Raw genomic sequence first — 26,584 nt, 5'->3', positions numbered from 1 at the left:
AGTGTTGTGAGTCGAAGCGGTGACTGCCTCATGTCTATGTTAAAACTCAAGAGCGACGATCAATACAATGAAACCCAAATTCACGTCATTATCACCCCGCTGCCTGAGACGTATTGTCATAGAACTGGATGAAATATAGTTTCCATCAGCGAGTTCCGACGAATGTTTTCGGAAGGTTTCTCCAACTGGAGCTGGAAATCGCCCTGCCCCACTGGCTTCTCTACTGGTATTTGGCTTACAAGACCCTGACACTATATCGATCATTATTGGAAAAGCATGCTCCACTTAGATGTGTAAGTTGGCTGTTTATGTTTTCTTATTGCCAACGTTACGTAGCGCTCTGTATGAAAATGACTGGCTGTGCTGTGTGCAGTCTGTGGCCAGTTTGCATTGTTGTCTGCCATTGTAGTGTTGGGCAGCTGGATGTGAACAGCGCGTAGCGTTGCGCAGTTGGAGGTGAGCCGCCAGCAGTGCTGGATGTGGGGAGAGAAATGGCGGATTTTTGAAATTTGTAAGACTGGATGTCATGAACTGCTATATATATTATGACCTTTCAACACTATTAAGGTAAATACATTGTTTGTTCTCTATTAAAATCTTTCATTTGCTAACTATGCCTATCAGTAGTTAGTGCCTTCCGTAGTTTGAATCTTTTATTTAGCTGGCAGTAGTGGCGCTCGCTGTATTGCAGTAGTTCGAGTAACGAAGATTTTTGTGAGGTAAGTGATTTGTGAAAGGTATAGGTTAATGTTAGTCAGGGCCACTCTTTTGTAGGGATTATTGAAAGTTAGATTGCGTTGCGCTAAAAATATTGTATGTCAGTTTAAGCACAGTCATGTATAATTGTTCTAAGGGGACGTTGCAGATGGAAATGAAGCTATGAAGGTTTGCTAAACGATGACTCTGTAAAGAGAAATCTGTAACTGGAAATCCCCTTAGAAATAATCAAAATTGAGAAATTCCTGGCCCCACTCTCAGACCGTGGGATTTGTTTGAAAATATCCGAACTCCGAGTGGGTCAAATCAGATGCAGACCTCTGGATGGAGAGGATAGAAAAGAAAGCAATAAAACGGTTGATGAAAGTCAGCAGACAGCGGGACATGGCCATGTCGTACAAACCACATTTCCGTACACTTTTCAGAACACACACGCGGCTACACGCACTTACGCTTTTTTTATAATCATCAATATTCTGAGTAGTTTCCTGTTGTCTGCCAGCTTCAACTTTTCCTCTCTGTATAGCTATGACATCCTAAATCGCTTACATTCTCTTTTTCTGTCTGCCTCTTGTAATTTTCCTCTCTACTGCTCCCCTCAGCGCCAAATTAACTGTTCTGTAATAACGAATGAGGATGCAGCACTGACTTTTCAATTACGCTGTCTTTTCCACAGGCTTTTAACATCACCTGTTGATTTCGAAGTTGTTGATTGGGCACACTAGTTATCGTAACTGTTAACATGTTTCTGTATAGTACCATTTCATACGCTTTCCTCCTTTTCTGTTCTTGCATCTAGGTTTCTATTTGTGAGTTTAGGTTTCTCCCGGCGTAGGAAAGTCTTCATATTTCTCGAATATTCCACAAGGTGACTCTCGGACGACGCCACCTGGCAGAATACCCGAGAAATATTCAAGAGGTAAGTATTTATTCGGCAGGGACTGTGTTGTACCAGCAACAAATTAACATCAAAACTCTGTCTTCTACCACGGATTTAGGACGTTTATTTTCGTTGAATGATACATAACAGGAAATGAAAATTCTCCCTCTAGTTTTCCTCTAGAAAAGTAGTGGTGTACTGGCGACATTACTGATTTGCCTTTACGACGAATTAACACACACACGGGGGGACACTGGACTCGCAGATTGGGGTAGCTTCAAATCCCCACACACATTTCGGAAATTGTTTTCTATCATTCTGTTTAATTTACATGAACTGATGTGGTCCGCACACAGGAAATAAAATAGAAACAAACCTGTAATTCGCCAACAAATATGAGTCATTGTGAAGATATATTTTGTCCTGTTCTCCTCTAAAATTATTAACGTATTAAAACTTTAGGAACAGAACTGCATAGAATATATATCGACAATGATGGGCAGTAGTTTAGAATTGTATTCATTATGAAGGAAAAATGGTTCTGCGAATGCATCATGCGTAGTGCATCATTTGCAGCAGCTTTTAGTGTTTGTCCCTTTTACCAAGGCTGCAGAACATCTCAAACAACATCTCAATGTATCCACCTTTCGTCTGAATGTACTGCTCAGGTAGTCTCATCAACTGGAATAGATTACATAAGACTGTGTATTGCCTCATATTTTCACAAACAACTTAAGAAGAGATAGTTCATAATTAACAAATGTTGCATAAATATTCGACTTTACGTCACCCACGAGAAATAAAATGCATTTCAGTGGATGTTCTGGTGGGCAGGCACGAATTTTTATTCCATACAAGAATTTTTTATTAAAGTAAATACATATATATTCGTGTGCGAAAACTTTTTATTTGATAAAAAATTAAATATGGCGGCTCTGACCCTTGTGAAAGTATGCGCCTCGTTGCGCGTCCTGGTTTGTGGGAAGCGTTGTACAGACTCGTGTCTCTTTCTGATGCCCATAAAAATAATCTAATTATTTTTAATTTAAGAATATAATGAATCGTTTAATCTGTCGAGTTTTTATAGCGCTTCTCACGCTGAAAAATGTTGTTTCGAGGGAAAACGCGTTTCCAGTTTGGAGTAAAAAAACTTCGTTTCGAAACTGAAAGCTAATGTCTGATATCAGAGCTATGAGGGCATCCTTCCTCTTTCTAAAGCATGCTCAGTTCCTTAATTTGGGGCTGCATTCTTTTCAATCTGGGCTCATACAACAAAGATATTCCTTGCTCTACGACAATAGCTCTGCTGTCAAATAGCTCTGCGAAGTTTTTGTTGTTCATCCCCGTGGCGATTTCTAAAACGTTCATGGTCTTCAGAATAGATGAAACTCCTTCGATGAATGTACATGCAGCTATATATGCTGCTGTTTCAACAGTTTTTGCTCCAGAATGAAGATGTTTCTGTATGAGTTTGGAAATGCATGTCTTGGAGCTCTCGTCGTTTTGCGTATTGGCAGCGGTGCCTCTTTCAAACAAATCTTCAATGGACAGCAGTTCGTTTATTGATCGAATATTGTTTGGACCAGTTCATCGAGCACCTACAGCTGCCTATATTTCAGTCGATACACTCTGTTACTTATAAAATACATTCACAATCAAAATTTCTTACTCCTCTTTCTCTCTCTCTCTCACCCAACTCTTCGAAAGTTTGTTGAAACTCACTCACAAATGAGACTGTAACCATAATTCACTCCCGTATCTTGGGGAGCAAACATGTTTGGTCCCAAGAAGATATTTCATTCATAATGGGCAGTCAAATGAAAACGGAACACCCGCTATTACACACACATAGCGTGGCAGGTGGCCCCACTATTTCGATACTGTCAGCGCTGTGGTAGAGGAACAGTATAGCGTCATATCTAAGGTGCACGTTGTTTATTGGTTCTCACCTTGGTTGTTGGTTGACAGTTCTAGTGTGTTTGTAAAGTTACACAGCATCGTGCGGCTAGCTCCTAGGATTCGACTAACTTTCAGACAGCATTCTCTCCCGCTCGCTTCACGGAGTCTGGCGATCACATGGAAACAAGTTCGTTGGACGTGGAGCCACAATAGGACGAAGGTCACGCTTCAGCGATTTGTTTGGGGTACATGCAACAGCCTCCGTACAGCCCGGGTCTTTCACCGTGTGTTTTTCACGTCCGTGTCGACCAGAAGAGAGACATGCGTGGACGTCGTTTCCTGTCGGACGACGATGTGCAAGAGTGGTTGCAGTTGTGGGTCTGTCAGTGACTGAGTGCGTTCTGCGAATTGATATCTCGTCTTTTAATGAGATAAATGTCGTAAACGGTGGGCTGATTACTTTTGCATGGAACCGTCTCATGGTTACATTGTGTCGTGTGTTCGAGTTTCATTTGACTGCCCCTCATAATTTCGTATAAAGTAAGCGTTTTGTATTGCCCACTATTTTCGACAAACATTTCATAAAGCCTATGGGAATACAGTCGTCACAACTAAGTTCCAATCCAGTAAGAGACTCCCTATTATTGAGACCTCGAAACAGTGCCGACTCGTGTTGTGAGGCAGTGAGCGACGTGAAGCGCAGCTCCAGGCAGGTGGAGATGTCGGACGACGTCGAAGTGGTCGATTCGTGTGGAACGGGGAGATTCTTGAGGCCGTCGAATGAATGAGAGAAGCTAACACTCGACCGACCCCAAATAGAATCTTCCCGTCCCAGAAAGAGGTTCTTCCAGGAGTGCTCCACCGCGAGGAGTGTTTCATTTCCAGCTGTCCCGTTGGCAATCAACATTAGGTCCGTTGTTTTCTTAATATAAATAGGTCTTGTCGTCGTACAGGTTGCAATATATTTCTGTCCTCTATGTTTTCTTCTTAACCCTGACTCCAATAGATGAATGTTTGTCTGGTGGAGTGTACGTATATACCGAAACATTTGTTTGTCCCTTGACCCAATGTAATAGCCTCTTGATGGAATAGTGAACGTAGCTAGAAGTCGGTCTAAAGGAAACTGGTTGGACATCGAAAAGCATACAAGAATTGGCCTAACAGAATCAATAAAAATTGTGCCAAACACGATTTATACGGTTAGGACGAGTTCGTGTATCACTGACACTGCTGAGTACGAACTTCGGTGAATGATATGGGCGAACAAAAATAGTGTAAAGTCGCGGATATAAGTTGACAGTGAAGTAGCGACGAATTTCACGCATACAAGTGCCACTCAGGCTCTAGCGGCTATACTGCTATATAAAGTCAAGTTGTAGCTTACCGTTGTTACAAAAAACCCGAAAATACTTTGACCGATACACACACAATGCTCTAATAAACCTTCTACCACCATGGGCTTACATAATGTAATATATACGGAATAAAAATATAAAGTATTACACAAAGGCCATTCATTGCTTAAACCTCCAAAAGTTGTTGACCGACTTACTTTAAGTTTTTACACGATGCTCTAATAACCGTTCGGTCAGACATGTGCAATACATTGTTAGTAAAAATCTCAAAAAATTCTTTAACTATTTACATCAGATATTTACACGTTGCTCTAATAAATGTTTACGCGAACACTTTTTAATAAACATGACATACAAAACTGCATATAACTACTACTATATGAAAATATATCGTTGTTTAAGGTTTCTCGCTATACATAAAATTATTACACGTTCTGACGGACATAGGCTACATATTTTGTTAAGATATTTCTTATACAGAGTGGAGAAAAATTGTGTCACGAAATTTTAACCCCGGATAGCTGATGCCAGTAGCCGTCAACAGTTGTTAGTTCGCGTACAGAAAGTCTTTTACAGATTGTGTCCGCTGTGAAAAGGGCCTTCTTTGTAGCTAGGACATTGTTTACTTAAACCAGGTGCTCGAACTGGCAACCCTCTGACACGACGCAAGCTTGGAAACGTCGAACGGTGTTTTGCCGAACACTTTCAAAGATTCCTGGCATTGCGATTGCCCGCATGATATATGCGATTCATTAATTCCTAGGTGTTTCGCATCCGGGTGGGTGAATTAGAACCTTGAAAAATTCCCACAGGAAAAAGTTCGGTGGCATGAGATCTGGTGATCGCGGGGGCCCAGTCCTACGAGCACCTTTGCCAATTACCCGGCCGTCGAGTTCATTTAAATATCCGCGAACAGCACGACTGTTATGTGCGGACGCCCAATCATGCTGCAACCACATGCTTTGCCGTATGACCACGGGAATACCTTCCAACAGACTGGTAGAGTTTCTTGCAAAAAGTGAAGGTAATTTACCCCAGTAAGTCGAGGAGGTAGACGGACCGGCCCAATCAGATGGTCACCCACAATGCCTGCCCAAATGTGGGGCGAAAATCGTTCCTGGTGTCCGTGGTCGTACGTGATGTGAGGATTTCCCTTTCCCAGTAATGAGCGTTTTGAGTGTTGTGAAGGCCATCCCGATGGAAGGTGCACTCGTCAGTAAGCAACCCGTCTCAGAAACCACCGGAAAACCCCTAGCCTGTGTTCATAGTCCGCCACGGGACTTAGGTCTTGGATAGGGTGGACACTAAATGGATGCTGGCCGTCATCCCTTAAACCCTCTACATCTATTACATCTATACCTACATATATACTCAACTAGCCACCAGTCAGAGTGTGGCAGAGGGCACAATTCGCGCCAAAGTCATATTTCCCGATGAGTGACACCCATGTCGTGTCCAACCACTCGAATACTTGTCGTGGGTGCTTCCTCGAAGCGCCCGACAACAGTCTGTTCACATTCAGCATCCCGTCGTGTTCGAGATCTTCCAGTATCATCATGATGTCCCGCTAACGAGCCTGTTTCGCCAAGACGCCGGTGAATTTCTGTAAAATTTTTCGGGTGTGGGTGGCGTCTTGCTGGGTACTGCTCGTCTTACAGCCGTCGATCTTCATGCGCATTACTGTCGGTTAGTCCATAAACAAAAACCAATCTCGTTGTTCTTCAAACGAATACTGTGCCACCATGCTTACTGTATGACTAAACCGCAAGTAATATGTGTGCGCTACAAAGCGAAGCTTATGTGTGATTGCCTCTGACGTGAGGTGGAGACAAACAGCAAGACTTACTCAGCACGTGTGCGTATCACGTTGGGGCAGTGACGGAGCGAGGGACGTTTATGTGTGAAATGACAACCATAACGCTACCCGTCAACCGACGAACGGCAACGTGGCAATCCCACGGCCCATCGGAGCGCTTGAAGCCAAGTTTCCGTAGTTTAAATACGGTGCGTTGTCGACCTACACATCATTAATATTGGTTCCCACTGGCATTAGCTGTCCAGGGTTAAAATTTCATCACACAATTTCTCTCCACCCTGTATAGCTCTATACTACTATATAAAGAAAAGTCGTAGTTTAAAGTTGTTACTAAAAAGTTCTTGATCGGCTTACTTCAAGCTTTAAACAGTGCTGTAATATATATTCGGGTGGACGTAAGCAGATATATTTATTAGATGAATACCTATCTCTACCCACAGCATAAAAACAAGTCATTGATTAACGTTGTTAGTAAACCTCTCAAAAAGTACTTGTTCGATTTACTCTGCATATTTTAATACAGCCTAATAAACTTTCGGACGGACATATATGGTGTCCCGTTTATCTTGACCACATTAGATTACTGTTTGTCCAAAAGTTAATTACAAAATGTTTCAAGCAAATGTTCTTTAGCAGTCAGAGGGACATCAGTCAGCATGATTGCCTTCGTTGTAGGTGTGATTTTTACAAAGATATGAACAGCAGTATGGCTTTTTTAAATGGAACTCTGTATTGTTTATTCGGTAATTCATTTCGTCTCCTAAAGACTTATTCAAAAACTATCACAGTGTACGATTCACTGAAACTCAACGTTATTAATTACATAACACAACACTGACTTTGAGCTCAGCATCACAAACTCGTCCAGTTAGAGTTGTCAGAAAATAAATGAAAAGCAATCGAAAACATGACACGAAAGTGACTCTTCTGTACCATTGCCCATGAGTAGAACATTCAAAGGCGCTCAAAGTGGTGACCACCAATACACATGTGCACTCGTAGAATGAAAGAATTATTTAGTTCTTCCAGTGTTGCCTGAAGAAAATTACCAGCAAGCACGATAACGGTCCTGCATGTCCTCCGGAATTGTTGGAATATCGCGATAGATAACGTCTTTAATTCATCCCAAAAAAAAAAAAGTCCGGAGGATTTAAATCAGGAGACCTAGCAGAACAAGTAACTGTTCCTCCTCGACCAATCCATCCGGCGGGATACCTCCGGTTGAGAACACAACGTGCACGCAAGGCATTATGTGCTGGACATCCATCGTATTGATACCACATAAGTATTCTGGTTCTTAGCGGCACTTCATCCAGAAGAGGAGGAAGAATTCGTCTGAGGAAGCTGGCATACGCTCTGCCGTTTAGACCACCATTGATGAGAAAAGGGCCAGTAATTGTAGCACCAAGTATCCCACACCAGACGTTAACTCTCCATTGACGCTGATGTTCCGCTTGTCTAAGCCATCGTGGGTTGTCGCTGGACCAATGATGCATGTCCCTTGAATTTACCTGTTCTGTTTTTGGGAAGGAACATTCATCGGTAAATAGAACATTGGAGAAGATTCGGGTTGGCGAGGACTTGCTGCTGTGCCCACTGACAGAACTGTACACGATTCTGGGAATCATTCCCATGCAATACTTGATGTAGTTGTACATGATAAGGATGGAACCGGTGACGTGTAAGAATACGATGTACACTGGTTTTAGGAATGCCAATCTCGAGTTCAAGCTGTCTTGTGCTCACATGTGGATTCATAGCAATGGAAGCGAGAACAGTAACTTCGGCAGCTTCGTCTGAGCGAGTGCTAAGAGGATTGAGCTGTTGTGTGTTGAGCCGGCCGGTGTGGCCGTGCGGTTCCGGAACCGCGTGACCGCTACGGTCGCAGGTTCGAATCCTGCCTCGGGCATGGATGTGTGTGATGTCCTTAGGTTAGTTGGGTTTAAGTAGTTCTAAGTCCTAGGGGACTGATGACCACAGACGTTAAGTCCAATAGTGCTCAGAGCCATTTGTTGTGTGTCGAAAGTTCACGTTTCCTTAAACGCCGCAACAAGACAAGCGTCACCCTCTATACAGTTCCACTGGCTGCGTAGCATTTCGCCCACCTTCAACAACAACAACAATAAACGTTGTATTGATGCAGTTTGTAGGAAGGATAGCCTTTACTGTATGTCTACTCTACACAACAGTATTTAAAAGGACTAAACTACTGTACTAAATGTACCCGTACATAAGTAAACAGTATTGCAGTTACTGTTCTGCTAACTTACATTCCCCATATATGAGTAGCATTTCTACCTTCTCTTCGTTGGTGTACATTCTACTCACAAAACTCCTCAGCTGACGATGATTGACGGGATGAAGGGTATACAATCTACTTATGTTTACGTTTGTCCTCTGTCAACGTCAGCACGTGTATATGTTCCATTACCCCGAGTACCTGCACTAAGCGCTTGGAGCGTCAACGTCAGTGTTGTGTTATGCAATTAATAACGTTGTGTTTCAGTGAATGGCACACTGTGATACATTTTTGAATAGGTTTTTAGGAAAGGATTTACCGAATAAAAAATAAAGGATGCCGATTAAAAAAGTCATACCGCTGTTCATATCTTCGTAAAAAACAAAGCTACAACGAAGGCAATCATGCTGATTGATGTCCCCCTGACGGCTAAAGAACATTTTCTTGAAACATTTTGTAATTTGCATCTGCACAAACAGCTATTTAAGGTGGTGAAGATAAATGGAACACCGTGTATAGTACATGAATATATATGTAGTACATAAAGGGGAAACGTTGTTGGTAAACATTTCGTAAACTTGTTCACAGAATGTTATTGATCTTTTACTTCACCTTTACTACTAACATTGAGACGGACTTTGTTTTTTAAACAACAATGTACAGATTTTTTGCTAACCTTGACTGCAAGAAGAAAGTACTGTGCTGCAATAATGAGTGGTTTCATTTTCTTCGTTCCAATAAGTTTTGACTTAGATATCAGGACATTTAAACTATTAAACTGTTTTTTCCTTATGTACTCTTTACACACACACACAAACAAACACACACACACACACACACACACACACACACACACACACACACCTACCCGTTCACAGATTTGAATTATGAGAAATAATATCATTGAAGCCACTATTCTCACAATTCCAGTACCTTGAGAGGTGTATCCTGTAACCCTTATATTAATGATCCCAACCGATTTACTGATTCAGTTTACAGGAATTCATTTCCCTGTCGAGGTTTCTTTTGTAATAACAATCATCAAGATTCAAAAATGGTTCAAATGGCTCTGAGCACTATGGGACTCAACTGTTGTGGTCATCAGTCCCCTAGAACTTAGAACTACTTAAACCTAACCAACCTAAGGACATCACACACATCCATGCCCGAGGCAGGATTCGAACCTGCGACCGTAGCCGTCGCACGGTTCCGGACTGCGCGCCTAGAACCGCGAGACCACCGCGGCCGGCTCATCGAGATTCAAGGTTAGGGAGAGAGGGATGAGGAGATGGCCAGAGAGGAAGAGATAAAAGACAGGGAGAGTGGGAAGGCGGAGAGGAGAAGATGGAGAGAGATCTGGGGCAAGAGAAGATGTATAGTGAAGAAAGGGAGAAGGGAGTCTCATACAATAGCGCCAATGAAGATGAGACCAGGCAACCACAAATACCAAGTCCACTAGCGAAGAAAATCTCCTACTCGGGTAGGTAGCCCACGTTGAGTTCCCCGCGACCTAGAGGCAGCAACGATCAATGATAACCATTAGATCTGAAGTTGCGGACTCTGAATTCGGTAGCCTCTTAACAAAAACGCCCTCCTTTCTCCAAATTAGAGCTCCTAAGGATCCCGAGGAACATAATTGAGCTGTACAGAAAGCTATCTTTACAGCGAACATGCAATCGATCAAACGGTTTTGTGAAGTTAAAATCTTCTGGTTTGTTAGGCCGCGTCATATTTCTCTACACGACGGGCGTTCCAACACTTCTGAACAGTGCACTGTTCAATCAACAGAGGAAAGTAGCAGCGTTAAATTGACAGTAGACCACACAAGATACTGAAGAGGATGATCCCAGCAGGGGTTCAACAAGTCAATCGATTAGATGAAAAAATATAACGCAACCTAACAACACAGAAGATTTAAACATCAGTGACAACGGCGGCGAAAACCTTACGTAAAACGATGATGCATTTAACATGAAGTGTGGTGCCCATCATATAGAATTTCAGTATAGTGAATGTGACAACAACTGTCAGCGGTTTCGTAATTCGGTTACGTTCCGTGTGACACTGCGGCCTCCCAGATTGCTTGATATTTGTATATTACCACACTCGCATGTGTATAGAGACCAAGACAAATCTATGATCTGAACCGTGGAGTATTTGTTGCATCGAGACCAGTGCAAGAAGGCTATGACACATTCACAGTGATGCTTAGAATGTTAACATAGAATTTTGCTTGTGGTTTCTACAAATTACCTCTCTCTCGACCTTTCCAAAACGAAAGTCTCAGCTACTAAATCATAAATAACAAAGGAAATTAGTCAAGTTGTTGCGAAAATGGAAGATGGTACGTAATCCAACGGGAATACTGTACTGATGGGCAGTGTGACTCTCATAGCTACGTAATTGTCAGGACTGTAGTATATTGTTGTTAACAGCTGGTGTGAACGTCACAAAAAGTTTCTTTTCATTTGTACCAAAAGCAAGCGTATTTACGTGAATAATATACAGCAACAGTATTTATTCGTGCGGTATGAACTTGGACATACGTGCGTGATGATTAAGAGGACGTGCTGAAAAGTAATACCTCCGAATTTTTATGTGAAAACTCTTAAACCTTTTAAAATAAAACAAACCTAATTAACATTCTACACCATTATTCTTCATTTCTACGTATTATTTTTGAACACTGTTACCCTGGCGAAGAACACATTTCAATTTGTTGATATCATCATCACTTCTTACCTCGCTAGATCAACAGGAAAGTGAAGTGCTAGAAGGCGTTCTGGAAACGATGGAATCTGGTGGAGGCGAAGTCGGGACTGTACGGAGGATGATCGGTGACAGTGAACCTAAGGCGCCGAATTGCTGCAGATGTCGCAGCGCTCGTGATCGGTCTGTCATAGTTATGCTAGAAAAGATTACAGCACGTTGTTTCTCACGCACTGACGTAGTTACCTAGCATACCGCCATGTTACACACTACCATTCGGAGCCCTCTAGTGGCAGTGGCAAATACAAAGACATGGTGTGTTTCAAAATATTTAAGAGTTTTCACGCAAAAAGGTCGGAGGCATTACGTTTCAGCCCATCCTCCTATTTCAGTGCGTCGACATCAAATCCTATAATACCTATTTCTGTCAGTCAAGGAAAAATACTGTAAGACTCAAAAGAAGGTTTCTGTGACAAAACAGATTCCTCTCTATTTGTTATAAAACAAATAACTATGTAAATATTTTACCCAAAGTTTCGACAAACAGTTCCTCGAGAAGATTATAGTGTCCAAACACTACAGGGAAAATTCGCGCAGTTTCGAAACATTGGTTTCAGTTTCAATTCAGAGATATTTAGCCTACCGCGTAAAACAAAACAAAAGTGTTTTCAGCTCCATCATGGATCTTTGACAAACGTGCACAAAGTCACGTCAATCGTCGAAGTTTGAATGGTATATTGTGATTGGGTAACTAACAAACAACGAAATGGAACAAATGGTCCAAATGGCTCTGAGCACTATGGGACTTAACTGCTGTCGTCATCAGTCCCCTAGAACTTAGAACTACTTAAACGTAACTAACCTAAGGACATGACACACATCAATGCCCGAGGCAGGATTCGAACCTGCGACCGTAGCGGTCGCGCGGTTCCAGACTGTAGCGCCTAGAACCGCTCGGCCACTCCGGCCGGCAAAATGGAACAAGAATGCAGTTTATTATGAGCACATATACAGACGACCAACCATCAAAAAACAGAGCTATATTTTATGGATAAACCAGGATTGTAGGACTCCTCATTTTAACCTGGGGCTATTCTACACGTCAATCAGAAATGAAGGATGAGTACGAAGAATTATTTAATTACTCTGCAGGATACCTGATAAATATTTTCTTCTGTCTTTTCCCTGGCATTTTATTTGTCTACCATGGGATCTGCTTTTTTGGAATCGGATGAATTTTATTTCTTAACTTTGTGACCGGGATCCTTCCAGTCGTTAGCCTTCCAGGTCCAAGGAGGTTAAAATGTGTGCGGACCACCCAACATTCGTCTGAACGAGAATGGGGAGACATCAAAAAACACACTTAGGCTAGCTAGTGTATCAGATCATGCTCGTTTATCTTCCACGTGGATTCAATCCAGATCTGTCTCACTTCCCTGACACGCAAGACGCCGCGCTGCATTTTATACTATACAAGCGTCTTTAGAATATATAACGAATGTAACTTTTCCATATTTCATAAGAAAATTGATCTATGGTTTTCAAAAGAATACCCAATAAGTCATCGATACAACAATACAATAAAACGTAAATAATTTAATTTTCTTGATAATTCTGTTAAAAATAAAAACGATGAGATCGGAGTAGATACGGTAACATTCTGGAATGTGCACGGAATGAGAAAAAAATGTCGGAAATTCAAACATGTAAGGAGATAAAAAATGGTTCAAATGGCTCTGAGCACTATGGGACTTAACATCTGAGGTCATCAGTCCCCTAGAACTTAGAACTACTTAAACCTAACAAACCTAAGGACATCACAAACATCCATGCCCAAGGCAGGATTCGAACCTGCGACCGTAGCGGTCGCGCGGTTCCAGATTGAAGCGCCTAGAACCGTTCGGCCACACAGGCTGGCTGTAAAGAGATACTCATTTTTTAGGAACACTATTGTATGAAAATTAGTGATGCTCATATGTAAACGAGTAACACACGAGTTGATATCAAGTAACTTAATTTACAATTTTCTAATTTGTGAACGTATGTAGTAGAGGACTAGCGTAAGAAAGATTCATAACACAACCGGAAAAATCAAATGCTTTTATTAGAAACTACTTAGTATTTAATTTTCATTTCCGAGTAGTGTTGAGAAACGCTGTTGAGAATGTGGACATAATCTCTGTAAGTGATGAATAGATACCGGGTGATAGAGTTTAGTAATAATATTTCATTCTTGTTGTATTCGTACTGGCTTTAGAAATCCATTGGATCTCACATGTTGCGGTTTATATCCATATACCTGCGTACGTCCTACCAACTGGTTACTGCTTTCTCCAGATAAGTGTCCAAATTTGCAAATTAGTATACAACGATACTGTTATAAAACTTTGCTGATATAAATACACGGTAGAAGTTCTGCAACTTTCTACCCTGTAAAATGGTACAATGGTTAAGGCAGTGGACCAGTTTTGAAGAAACCTACTCGGAGTTCCAGGACCATCCGCTGCGAGTGACTCCCCAGTGGGGGCGCTTTAGAAAGCGAATCGAGCCCACCTAGTGTTACTTGTGGGCCGATTCCGCGTTTTCGCGGTGACCAACACTTTCAAGGCCGCGCGCAGGCCAGGACGTGCCTGACCGACATGGACAAGTTCCAGACAATTGCGCAACCGCTAGCCGGGTAGTGTATAAGAGGCGTAGTGAAACGTTTCTGATCACAGTTGATTCTTTCTCTGTTGGTGGTAAACAGCATTTTATCAACACAGTGTTGTCTATATGGAACGTTATTGATCTTCATGCGTTTCTTGGCGAAAGTACAGTAGAAGGAATCGTTTTAAATTTGTTACATATTCAAAGCCAGAGACCAGTGCAGATATAACTAAAGTAAAATCTTGGACGGATTTGGAGAATCAATGCAAATGTAAGAACAAACTGTTTCAAGGTGTCAATCCATTTTATATTGGTTTACAAATAGCTGGAGAAGAACCAGCGAAAAACGATGTTGTACAAAGTGAAGTAAAATATTTAACATTTGTAGTTAGGAACAGAGTGTATATGACTTTCTGTAAACGTAAAGGTACCGTCACATTCTAAATAAAGATTATTCTTTACAGCAAATGTCTGCGTTGGAATTTTTTATGGAAACTGGGACCATATCAGAAATTACCCGGACGACCTGCGCCTGGCCTTCCTTGTTCCTACCACACAGCAACGAATCGACGATTTAGCTTTAACGTTTTATGGAAATAAGATTAATTATTCAGCTGCTGTAATTGTATTAGAGGAGTTTTGATACTACAAGCCTAATTTGCAGCAACTTATTAATAGTTTTCGAGATGCGTATAGGGAGTTTGTATTTATGCCTAATGGTGTGAGATGCGCATATAGGTACTACGATTTTAGGCAGGGTAGACCATCCAGCCATTCAGATATTCGTTCTTCATTTTTTATCTCAATACGTTAATGCTAATTTCACGATTTGGTTTCTCTTGAAAAGGATGCATCCGATTTCTTTCACTATCCTCGTGAAATTACAGCATGTATCGTATCTGATGTCTTCAACGTCAACGGGGCATAATCACTCTACCTAGATTTGCTCTGGTGCATGTGATATGATACTGAAGTACAGGCTCACAATCTCGTGAACATGGCACGACTGCGTGTAGTAATGAAGTACGGTATTCCGTAAGTAACACACTTGTTCTAAGCTGCAATATTTACACTGATAATTCAGCTAGAGTCACCAATAATTGAAATAGCGTGTTCCTGCACTCACACGTCCCTCTCAGAAAGAGCCATTACTCTTTCAACAACCAAGAATGGTAATTGAAATTCGAACATGTTATAGATAGTGTCCAAAACATTACTATAAGACTAATGTAGCACATGGTCGATAGGCGAGTATGTCGAGATTCGGAACTAATGATGGAAATGAATAATTGAGGCAGTATGAGGCTTTCAGTGAGCTTGTGTGTGACACGTATGTTTCTTAACTGCTTACGTTTCAAATGTTTCACTCCACAGACGGTCGTAAAGCCACAAACACTAAAGCGATAAAATTTTTGAAAGGTTACGCTATTAGTCTCGCCGCACCGAGTCGTCGTTTTCAAATACAATCTGTCATAAAGGAGTGTGATGGAATTAAATTTAAAATCTTAAAAAAAATAGACAGTTATGTCGAAATATAAAATCCTTACGTTTCACAGTTGTGCCCAGGATGGAGATTCCCACTGATTACAGTTAATGAGTTGTTGAAAATGGAACAGTACTCGTCACAGGAACTGCATAGTACAACAGGGCATACATTTCTGAGCCAGAATACAGTGAACACTGCCCACTGTGAGACTGATTTCCACCTGGCGGCGTTGCAGGCAAATAAGCGGTAATTAAAATATGTAAACAAAGCAGAGCAGAATGGGGAATAATTCTTGCAGCGATATAGATTTGAATTATAATAGCCATTGACATTAACGACTTTAAGAAAGATGTTACTGCTGTGGGTAGATGACTGGGGATGAGCATCTCTAAAACGACCAAGTTGGTCAGCTATTGCCCTATTACTGTACTGAGCAACTATGAAAAGCAGTTGAAGTTTGGGTGAACCATAAGCTGACATGGTATGTCATCACAGAGCGAAGAGGTTGGAGGATTCCCCGCTCTATAAAGACGGAAAGGTGACGTTTCTGGCCGATCTGACGGGTGAATATAATGCTGCTGAAGGTGCGAGTGTTTCAAAGCACACCGTTCAGCACGCATGTTGAATATGGGTTTCCACACAGGAAAACCCCTACACGTTGGTCCAACATCATCATCAACAATGCTTGCAATGGATGCTAAGGGATTATTTTTCCGGAAAGACTAACGCTTAGCATGCAAAAGTCTCATTTCAACAGGATACTTAAATGAAACTAAGGAATATGATAAACAGCAGTAATAGTGACAGTACTAGTGATTGATTAACGCAATCTTATTATTCTTTTATTAATAATTCGAATCTGCATGCCTTGCAAAACTGCGAAAACGTTAACAGAATTCTGAAGAGTGTGAAGGCATGCAGTATTATGTTAGGAAGACTTAATATGGACCGTTCAGATGGTTCAAATGGCTCTGAGCATTATGGGCCTTACCTTCTGAGGTCGTCAGTCCCCTAGAACTTAGAACTACTTAAACCTAACTAACCTAAGACATCACATACATCTATGCCCGATGCAGGATCCGAACCTGCGACCGTAGTGGTCTCGCGTTTCCAGACTCTAACGCCTAGAACCGCTCGGCCACCCCAGCCGGCGATCTGGACCGTATAAAGATGTTTATTTGTTTATTACTGACAAGTTTCAACAGCTGATCTGGTCATCAGCTGAAGCTGGTAAGTAGAAGGTGCCGCTCTACAAGGCATATAAGCACTTAATTATGAAATGAAAAAAAGACTTTAATTTGGGTTTTAATGGAAGTTGAAGTACTAATTGAAGAGACCACGGCAGCTGTGGAGGTGAACATGTCGGTCATCTGCAACTCCTCAGTCAGATGTCCTCTTCGGCGGCCATGGCAACCTAAAACAGGGTTATCTGTGTCATAAGGTCAGCATATGGTTGCAGTGGTTTAAGGATCATGACATTGGTGACAATATCTTGGACACTAAATGCACCTCATCTTATCACGATGGAGTACATCTGCGCTATCGCGTGCCAGCTCCGAGCCTTCAAACAACCGGTCCGGATTTACGGAATTACAGTACTTGTGGTGGCTATCTCGTGCGACATGCCTATTGAAGACTTGTCTAATGCATGTCACACAGAATAGCTCTTGTATTGCGTTTGCGTCTCAAGGATGGACCAACGCTCTATAAGCAGGTTGTCCTGATGTTTTGAGTCTCCAGTGTAGTCTGGCAACAGGAGTCAATCAAACTCCGGCACATTTATCGTCTTGGATCGATATGTCCTATGAACTGCTTCGTCCTAGCCTCAGAATTCCTACCAAGGTTATCTTCAAAGAATTTTTCGTATTGAATCTGATATTTTACAGCTAGAATTTAAAAAAGAAATGCAGAATGCCATTTACGGGACAATATATTTCAATTCTGAATTTAGTTCTAGGAATTATCTAACACTCCAACCTACATTCTGCATCTAGTAATTTTCGCAAATGGAGGATCTTTCAACCATACTCATGTTATCTATGGCTCAGTACTCGTCTCTGGAGTGATGATAATACAGTAATGTAACTGAAACGGTTTTATGCGGATGAAATTGTTAACGTCAAAAAGAATTAAAGCATGTTAGAGTTTGCCGGCTGTAGTGGCTATGCGGTTCTAGGCGCTACAATCTGGAGCCGAGCGACCGCTTCGGTCGCAGGTTCGAATCCTGCCTCGGGCATGAACGTGTGTGATGTCCTTAGATTAGTTAGGTTTAATTATTTCTAAGTTCTAGGTGACTGATGACCTGAGAAGCTGAGTCGCATAGTGCTCAGAGCCATGTTAGAGTTTACTATAGAATGAATGATTTAAATATGCCAAGCAGATGTAGCAATAGCAGTTCTCATCACAATGCGCAAACATTTTCCTCATTTGAAGTCTTTTGTTGCAAATAATATTCAATTTTGATAAGATTATTAAGTCTCAGCAGTAGTGCACGGTAGCTGCTCTGCCGATGTGTGGCAGTAAGTGATGGATCCCACAGGCAGCCATGTATAGACGTCAATAGTTTGAACTGATATTATGACAGCGGAGCACCACGGATTCTTAGGGAAAGTCGTGTTGGAGCTAGGGACGAAGTGACGTATCTCGCTTGCAGGTTGAGCAACAGAATTACAGAATCTGATTTTGTACAAAACAGACAAAGGCTACACACATGCATCTATGGATAAGTCGCCTCAAATTTACGGTATTAGTTTTGTACATAATTACACGTAAAGCAAAAATTTTGGGGAAAATGAAATGATTAGTATAAGCAAGGTTAAATAGCTTTAATAAGGGTCACGAAATATATTTCTGTAATGTGAGCAATGTCGGGCACAATTTTTTATGGCATGAAGATAATCACACCAGGACCGAAACAAATCATGGAAATTCATTCACGCCCAGCAGTCAAAGAACTCGTCACTCGTAACGTGACGCTCCTCGTGTGCCATCGAGCGAGTTGTACGCCAGCACACCCCCCCCCCCCCCCACCCAAATCACGCGCTGTGTCGCGGAGTGCAACCTGCCCGCAGCAAAGCAGGTAAGCAGTGGGGGCGGGTGCAGCGTCCTCTTCTGTTCTGCTGCTCAGTAGGTCATCGACCACGCAGCTCTCAACCAGCATCACAACACTACCATCTGTAAACACAGTTTATGCGGCCTTTCTTACGTACACACCTCGGAATGAAAGTTTAGGAATAAAACGAACATACATGGAACAGCCAGAACATTGTGACCACCTGTCTAACAGCCGATATGTCCACCTTTGGCACAGATAAAAGCGGCGACGCGTCCTGCCATGAAAACCATGAGGCAATGGTAGGTTGCTGGAGGGAGTTGGCACCACATCTCCACACACAAGTGACCCAATTCCCATACATTCCAGGGGGGGGGGGGGGGCAACGCGCACTGACACCCTCCCATCGGCAAGGTATCGGGAGTCACCAGACCACGCAATGCTCTGCGATTGTGCCAACGTCCAGTGCCGATGACCACGTGCCCATTGCAGTCTTTGCTGCCGATGTCGTGGTGTTAACGTTGGTAGACGCATACGAGGTGCGACAATGAATTAATGAGACTGATATGCGCTCATAGGAAGCACACCGTGCCTGGTACACGCGGCGCTGGGGGACCACAGCACAGCTACGACACCTGAGGGTGGGCTTATAACAGTCCTAAAGCGATCGTGTGAAAAAAAAGTAATTTACAATCGAAGCGGTACTTTCAACCTCTGATACAATGCTCAGCTGCGGATATTCTTCCAACAGGATTGTTTCTGCTCTACTATGATTAAAAACTCTTAAATACGCTATTAATATCAAGATATGATCACAGTAGTGTGTTGTGTGATAATATTTTAATGAATTAATTCATATTTTAAATCTGACGGCTGATTGTACAAAAAGCAAAAAAGAAATATTTGGAATCAATCTTTTGTTTAATATCCTGTATATCGCATATGAACTGACGGATGCTATGTTCTTCCAGTATTCATTGCTTGGTGGTGAATTTGTTTGTCTACATATGTTCGCTATGTAGCATGTGCCAGGAGAACTTCCAATATAGAGAATAGCCTCTGACAGTGAGATCACAATCATATGCAGCATATTGATGTAAATCTACATGTTAGTCAGAACAATGGTGTTGTCAGATCTTTTGCTGGTGCACAGTTAACACACTATATTCGAATTCGTACATTTGTCCAGCCACCAAGATTTAAGTTTTGTGTGGGTTCTCTAAATACCTTTAAGCAAATGACAAGGTGATTCCTTTGAAAGCGATATTACCTGTTCTCTCCATATCTTTCTCCCAATGGGAGAATTGGCTTCATTTCTAGTGTCCTTGCCTCTGACGGGAAGTTGACCCCTGACCATCCATTTTCATCGGCTATCTTAGTGACATCTTACATCGCAAGGAAGAGCTTTAACTGACTTTAACCAACGTTTTACGAACCTAGACTGGAGCAACAAGAGATTATGGAAATGAAAGTGGAACATTGGTTGAGAAGTGAGCACAGTCAACAAACAAGAAAGGAGTGTGAGCAGATGTGAAAGTGCCTGACAAATCAAAGCTGTGTGCTGGACTGATACTCGAAATCAGGACTTATGACCTAGATGGACAAGTGCTCTCCAGCAACTGAGCTACCCAAGCACGATTCACGATCCGCCCTCAAAGCTTTTATCCGTCAACACCTAACCTCCTACCAGTCAAAATTCACGAACGTTGACTTGGAGATTCGTCTCCTATGTTCACGTCCCGGTCGGACACACAGTTTTAATCTGGAAGGTAGTTTCATATCAATGCACACTCAGCTGCAGAATGAAAATTCATTCTAAAAGCCATCTCCCAGATTGTCGCTAAGCCACGTCTCCGCTATCTTTTCCTCGAGGAGCGCTAATCCTACAAGTCTAAGACATGTATCCGCAGTATACATTCTTCTGGCAGTGATAGTCCAGAACTTGTGTGAAATTTGGAATGTAGGAGATAAGTTTTGGCGGAACTAGAGTTGTGAGCTTGGATCGTGAGTTGTGATAGTGTAAATGAATTGGCATAGCACTTGGCCGGGAAAAGCAAAAGTCTCGGTCCAGTAAACAGGTTTGTTCTTCCAGGAACTTTCAAGGGAATTAAAGGTCAGCATGAAGAAAAAAATTACTTTGCATTTTGCCGATGATATCTTAATTACGTCAGCAAAGGACTTGAAAGAGCAGTTACACGGAATTCGTTGCATTTCGATATTATCTTATCGATAAATTAATGACGAGGCTTTGTGTCGAACTGGAGAGAAAACAAATTTATGGGACAACATGACTTAAAGAAGGTGTCACTTCATAGGACACATCTAGAGACATTAACGGATAATCTGTTTGGTAATGGAGGGCGGGGAGCTACAGCGTCTCTATTAATCAAAACGCTTTAGGTCCAGGGTTCAAACTTAGCTACTGTTTTAATTTTAAATAAAAATTATCAGCAATGGCGGCCGAAGATTTTCGGTGAAAGAAGCCACCCTCGTTCTGACAACGGTCATGTAAAAGACGGCGGATGAGCGGAACGTATTTCAGATCACTCTCTGCCCTTGTGTTGGGTAAGGTGAAATAATCCGCTATGATAAGCGATATGGGAACGCAGGAGGCATGGGAACCACAGCATTTAAGACACGCAAGAACATGTAGCCTCTAACTGAAAAACGGTCATAGTAATACTTCCAACGGCAAGAGATTCTAGGTTAGTTCCCCATTCTGATCTCCGGCAGGGGACTGCTAAGGGGGAGGCGCCAACGATAAAAAAAGGTGGAATAACAGAAGAAGCGGTAGTATTCTACGAGACGGAGCATGGAATATCAAATGTTTGAACGTACGAGTAGTAGGGGCTAGAGAATCTAAAATGGAAAATCGTAAAGCTTATTCTAGATGTAGTGGGGATCAGTGCAATAAAACGGAAGGAAAACAAGGATTTCTGTTCAGACGAATACAGGATAATATCAAAGCAGCAGGAAATGGGATAGCGGAAGTAGGATTCCTTATGAGTGGGAAAGCAGCCAAAGAGCTAGCTACTGCGAACAGTTCAGTAACAGTGTTGTTCTAATCAGATAAGACAGCAAACAATGCCAAGAACATAGTTCAGCTATACACGGCAATGTCGCAAACAGAATATGGCGGACAGAGAAAATATATGAGGATACTGAACGTGTAATTGTGTATGCAAAGGGAGATATTTTTCCTTTTGTACTCACTCTGTCTTCAAACTTCACCGCTTGCTCCTTGCTATTCTTTACGTGTACTATTGGTAGGCGAGCTTTTCAATACTTTTGTTCGTGTTTTTGGTATTGGCAGATGTAGTTTTGAGCTTATCTATCTCAATGTCAAAGCGAGCAGCAACCTGCGTGCTCTTTTTGGCGACGCGTCATGTCACAAGAATGACGTGTTCTCTAACGGGATTTCTGGCGTTTCGAACTGCACCATAGACTGAATGCGTGTGCGCTATCGGATTTCAGAGTTACTTTATTATAACTTAACATAACAGCTGTGTATGTTCACTGTAAACCACTTCCGACTGTCACTTTACGATTTGTAAATGCTACATAGTATTCTCGTGCGAGTGAATTAGGTGACCACTAATAAAATGAGTCATATATAAACGTAGAAGAACTATAAGCGATGCATGGATCCAACATAGAAAGTGATCTTGGAAGATACCCAAGAAATATTAATCTTCAAACTATCAGACTGGGTAGTTTTCGCCAGCGCGAAGTCGATATCATTGAGGCACAACTTTATCGAAGAGGTTCATGCATAAGGTTCATCGACAACTTCCTACCTTCCTCTTTCTAATGCTCCTGTTATTCCAGATTTAAAGTAGGAGATGCACTGTAGGGTTGTTCCACACACGGGAGAGGTTTCTCCACATGTTGGGCTTTAAACGTGGCGCTATTTCCAGCAGCTATTGATAGTATTACGGTCACACTGAAATGGCTACTAGAGCGTTATTTGTGGACGATGTTTCAATTTTTAGCTATCAGATGAGTTGCAGAGACTGTGAAAAGATATACATTGGATTGACTGGTAGGACATTCGACACAAGATACAAAGGACATATCAGAGTATTTAAATACGGTACAAATCATTCAACATTTGCGGACCATCTAAAAGAAGAACACCATAGACCATGCAATATTGAAAACGATATGAATATTTTATAAAAATCAGTAAAGACATACACCTCCTCCCTCTCCAAGAAAATTTCCACATTCCAAAAGCATTAACACAAAATAAACAGTTGCTCAGTGATCCGATAAATATTGGAAACCAAAATCTGTATAGAATAATTGATGAAATTACATGAAGAAGAAAGGAACTTTTTCCATCCTTCACCCCCTCCCACTCTCCCACAACCCCCCTCCCCTACTCACTGTTTCATTTCACTTCTCGCTACTCACCTTCTCCTGTAACTCACAGTCCATCGCACTGCTATATATTTATGTCCACTCACCATGGTTTCCCCCTCCCCCGCCACCACAAAGAAAAATCCCTCTATTGCTGTTTGTTCTCTATTCTTACACAGTACATAAATACACAGTACATAAATACACAGAATCGTAATTAAATAGAACCACAAAAGTACAATACTCTAATTCTTTTTTAAAAAATGTTGTAGATCAATGACAAAGTAGTGGATAGGTTATGTTGGCAACACTTCGAAAAACGAACAACAACACATACTTGAAGTATAAAAACAAACAGAATACAGTGGTATGCATAAAGTGTCTCTGTAAAACATGAGAAATGTATAGTGCTGCAGAAAATCAAGATTACACCAAAATTATCAGTGTCTAACACAGGAAAACAACGACGTGCTAGCAGACGGCATTTCCCGATGCAAGCGAGAAATCAGCCGAAAAATCACCTTAAGTTCAAATCAACCCATTCTTAATTAACTGTTTTCCGATCTAAATACAAATCCAAATGTAAAATGTAGCAACGAGAGAACAAAAATACCCTAAAAAATGTAACTTTGAAATCGCATTTTATCCAACTTTAGTTATACCAGTCATTATTAAAAACAGAAGATATGGAAGTAACTGAATAAATCCATTGAGGCGATCATATCGTAAGCTTCGTAAACTAACAAAATCTTATAAATGTTATCAAAGTTGATTAAGTGTCTCTGTCTATGTTTATTTCCTGTTACTTCACTTTGTGGAATATTAACTCGGTTCTTTCTGTTGGCTATTTTTGTTGATGCCCAACAGGTTTTTTTCTATCGTTCCAATATTTTATACTTCAGATTTCATAATTTCATGTGAACCTTACACCACCGGAATATAATAAACGTCATTCTGATTATTCGATATCTATGTTTCGTAAGCCATTAGCTAGCCTTGATGTAAACCCATGACGTTTTTTCACATTTTAAAAATCACATACTTTATTGAAACACGCATTTCATTTGGATGTCAAAGTATTGTTTCCTAAATGTGTCAAGTGGATAATTATTATCAACAGTTGTAGATAAATTAGTTACGTATACTAACCGTCAGAATTAGTGCTTGAAGCAGGACACATTTTTAAATTCACCAAATCGGTTATAACAAAAATTTTAATCTAAGAATTATGCCCCCTCTTTGATAAATTTGTATGGACGCCTATACTAGGAAGTAAAACTGCCTGTACGATTACTTCAATACCTTTCTTACTTAAGGTTCACTTCAAGTGACCATATATGTCTTACACACAATAAAGATCTAATGTTGACAATATCTGAAAATGACATTAATTTAGGACCACTAATTCTTTCGACAGAGCAATTTAAAGGACTCATAACGGTTCTCTAGTAGCTGGATTTCTGAGCTACTGTCTGAAGACTAAGCCTGAGCACGGAAACTATTGGCAGAGATGGCTAAAAGCACAGGTGTCACATCGTTCAGAGCTACACCTTCGTTGCTGGACTCCTGGTATTCCGGCATTACGTTACCGTAGTGGCAAGTGGTGAGAACCGAAAAACGGAAAACCACTGGAATTCAATCGCTTCGGTGTTCTATCCACCATCAATCACTGCCACAGGAAGCTGAACGGTTCCGTTCTCCCTGGGAATAGCGAAGCATCTGGCAGAGGACCAGAGCCACTCGTAACGCTCCATCGCACCACCCCGCACCTCCCCCACAAATCCGTAGTCGCCATTCATCTCTGAGTCCCGCGAATCCTCTTTATTCCAGCGCCGACAGCCTTTGTTGGCGAGCGAGTGCTTTCGAGATAAGGAGCCGATCCCTTGAACCTGTTCCCCTACTGGGACGGTAGGGACTGCGGCCGCGATAGCAGCCCTCGCCTGATGTCTTGCACCCAGCTACAGTAGCGATCTAGGCACGGAAAGTGATCGTGATGTGACAGACGTCTGCGTCTTTGCAAGCGTGACCCTTTCACTTACGTTTGCATCTACATCTACATAGATAATCCACAAGCCATCGTACAGTGCGTGGGGTAGGGTACCCTGTAACACTACTTGTCATTTCGTTTCCTGTTCCACTCACCAATAGAGAGAGGGAAAAGCGACTGTCTGCATGCCTCCGTATGAGCCCTAATATCTCGTATCTTCATGGTCCCTACGCGCAATATATGTTGGCGGCACTAGAATCGATCGGCAGTCAGCTTCAAATGCCAGGTCTCTATATTTTTTCAATAGAGTTTCTCGCAAAGAATGTCGCCTTCGCTCCAAGAATTCCCACTGAGTTCTCGAAGCATCTCAGCAACACGTATGTGCTATTCAAATCTACCGGTAACAAATCTATCAGCCCGCCTCTTAGCCAAACTTATCATCTACAGAGAATGAAGTGCTCCACAGAATTAGTTTGTATCGTGAGTATTGTTTGTTGTCTATTTATTTATTTAGGCAGTCCTTCCATCTGGAAATTTTCGGGCTTGAGGTCCTCTCTTACATCTAATTATACTAGATATAATGGTGAATATATGAAATTAAAGAACTGTCAGTCTTGTTAACAGTGCGATAGGCGATTTTATCGTAAGATTTTGTGGAATGTACGGGCTTCCAGCACAAATGTATTGAAGCAGTACAGATCGAATGAAGAAATCAAGACATGTAATAACCAGATGGATCTTCACCCACATAAATTGTCGCATTTTACATCCAACGAAGTTACAAGTAAAGTAACTTGTTTAAAAGCAAATAAATTTATTAATTTTATTGTATTTGTCGTTAATGATAGATTACCAAATGTAGATATTGAAACTATGGTACCAATTGCATGAAAGATAATCTGACAGGAAAGCAGGTCAGGAAACTAACATCTTTTGTCGAAAGTTATTCAAGCGACGCACAATTCCAGTATTTTAACGAATATGTTCGATCCACGTTATTATCAGGGTAGTGTGACTAAGTGTTCGTCTTGTGTACAAGCAAATTTAGATAACTGCTCCTTTGAAATATCAGTAATGTGTTATCTCAGCCAGCCTTGCTAACTGTGCCGTGTCGGCACTTCCCTGGAAATAGATATCTGAGAAGTTTGCCGTGAGTATGCTGTGGTGCTGGTAATCTGCGGTCGAAGCGGAAGGCAAGCAACGTTGGCGGACGCACGCCGTCAGTCACGAGTCTGCCAACACACTGTATGGTCCGCTGCAGAGCCTTGGGCAGCAACCTACCCGTGTATTGAAGTTATGGCCGCGACTACTGAGCGTGGATGACACTCCTGAGTTGTGCGTGCCACTTCTCGGTGTCATACACGGAGGAAAGGGGCTACAAGGATGGTGTGGAGTAACAAGCTGTGGTAACAGGCTGTCAGTCTGTCATTACCTCG

The sequence above is a fragment of the Schistocerca piceifrons genome, chromosome 3 (assembly GCF_021461385.2).
Source record: "Schistocerca piceifrons isolate TAMUIC-IGC-003096 chromosome 3, iqSchPice1.1, whole genome shotgun sequence".
NCBI classification, from domain to species: domain Eukaryota; kingdom Metazoa; phylum Arthropoda; class Insecta; order Orthoptera; family Acrididae; genus Schistocerca; species Schistocerca piceifrons.
This window is presented reverse-complemented; position numbering follows the sequence as displayed.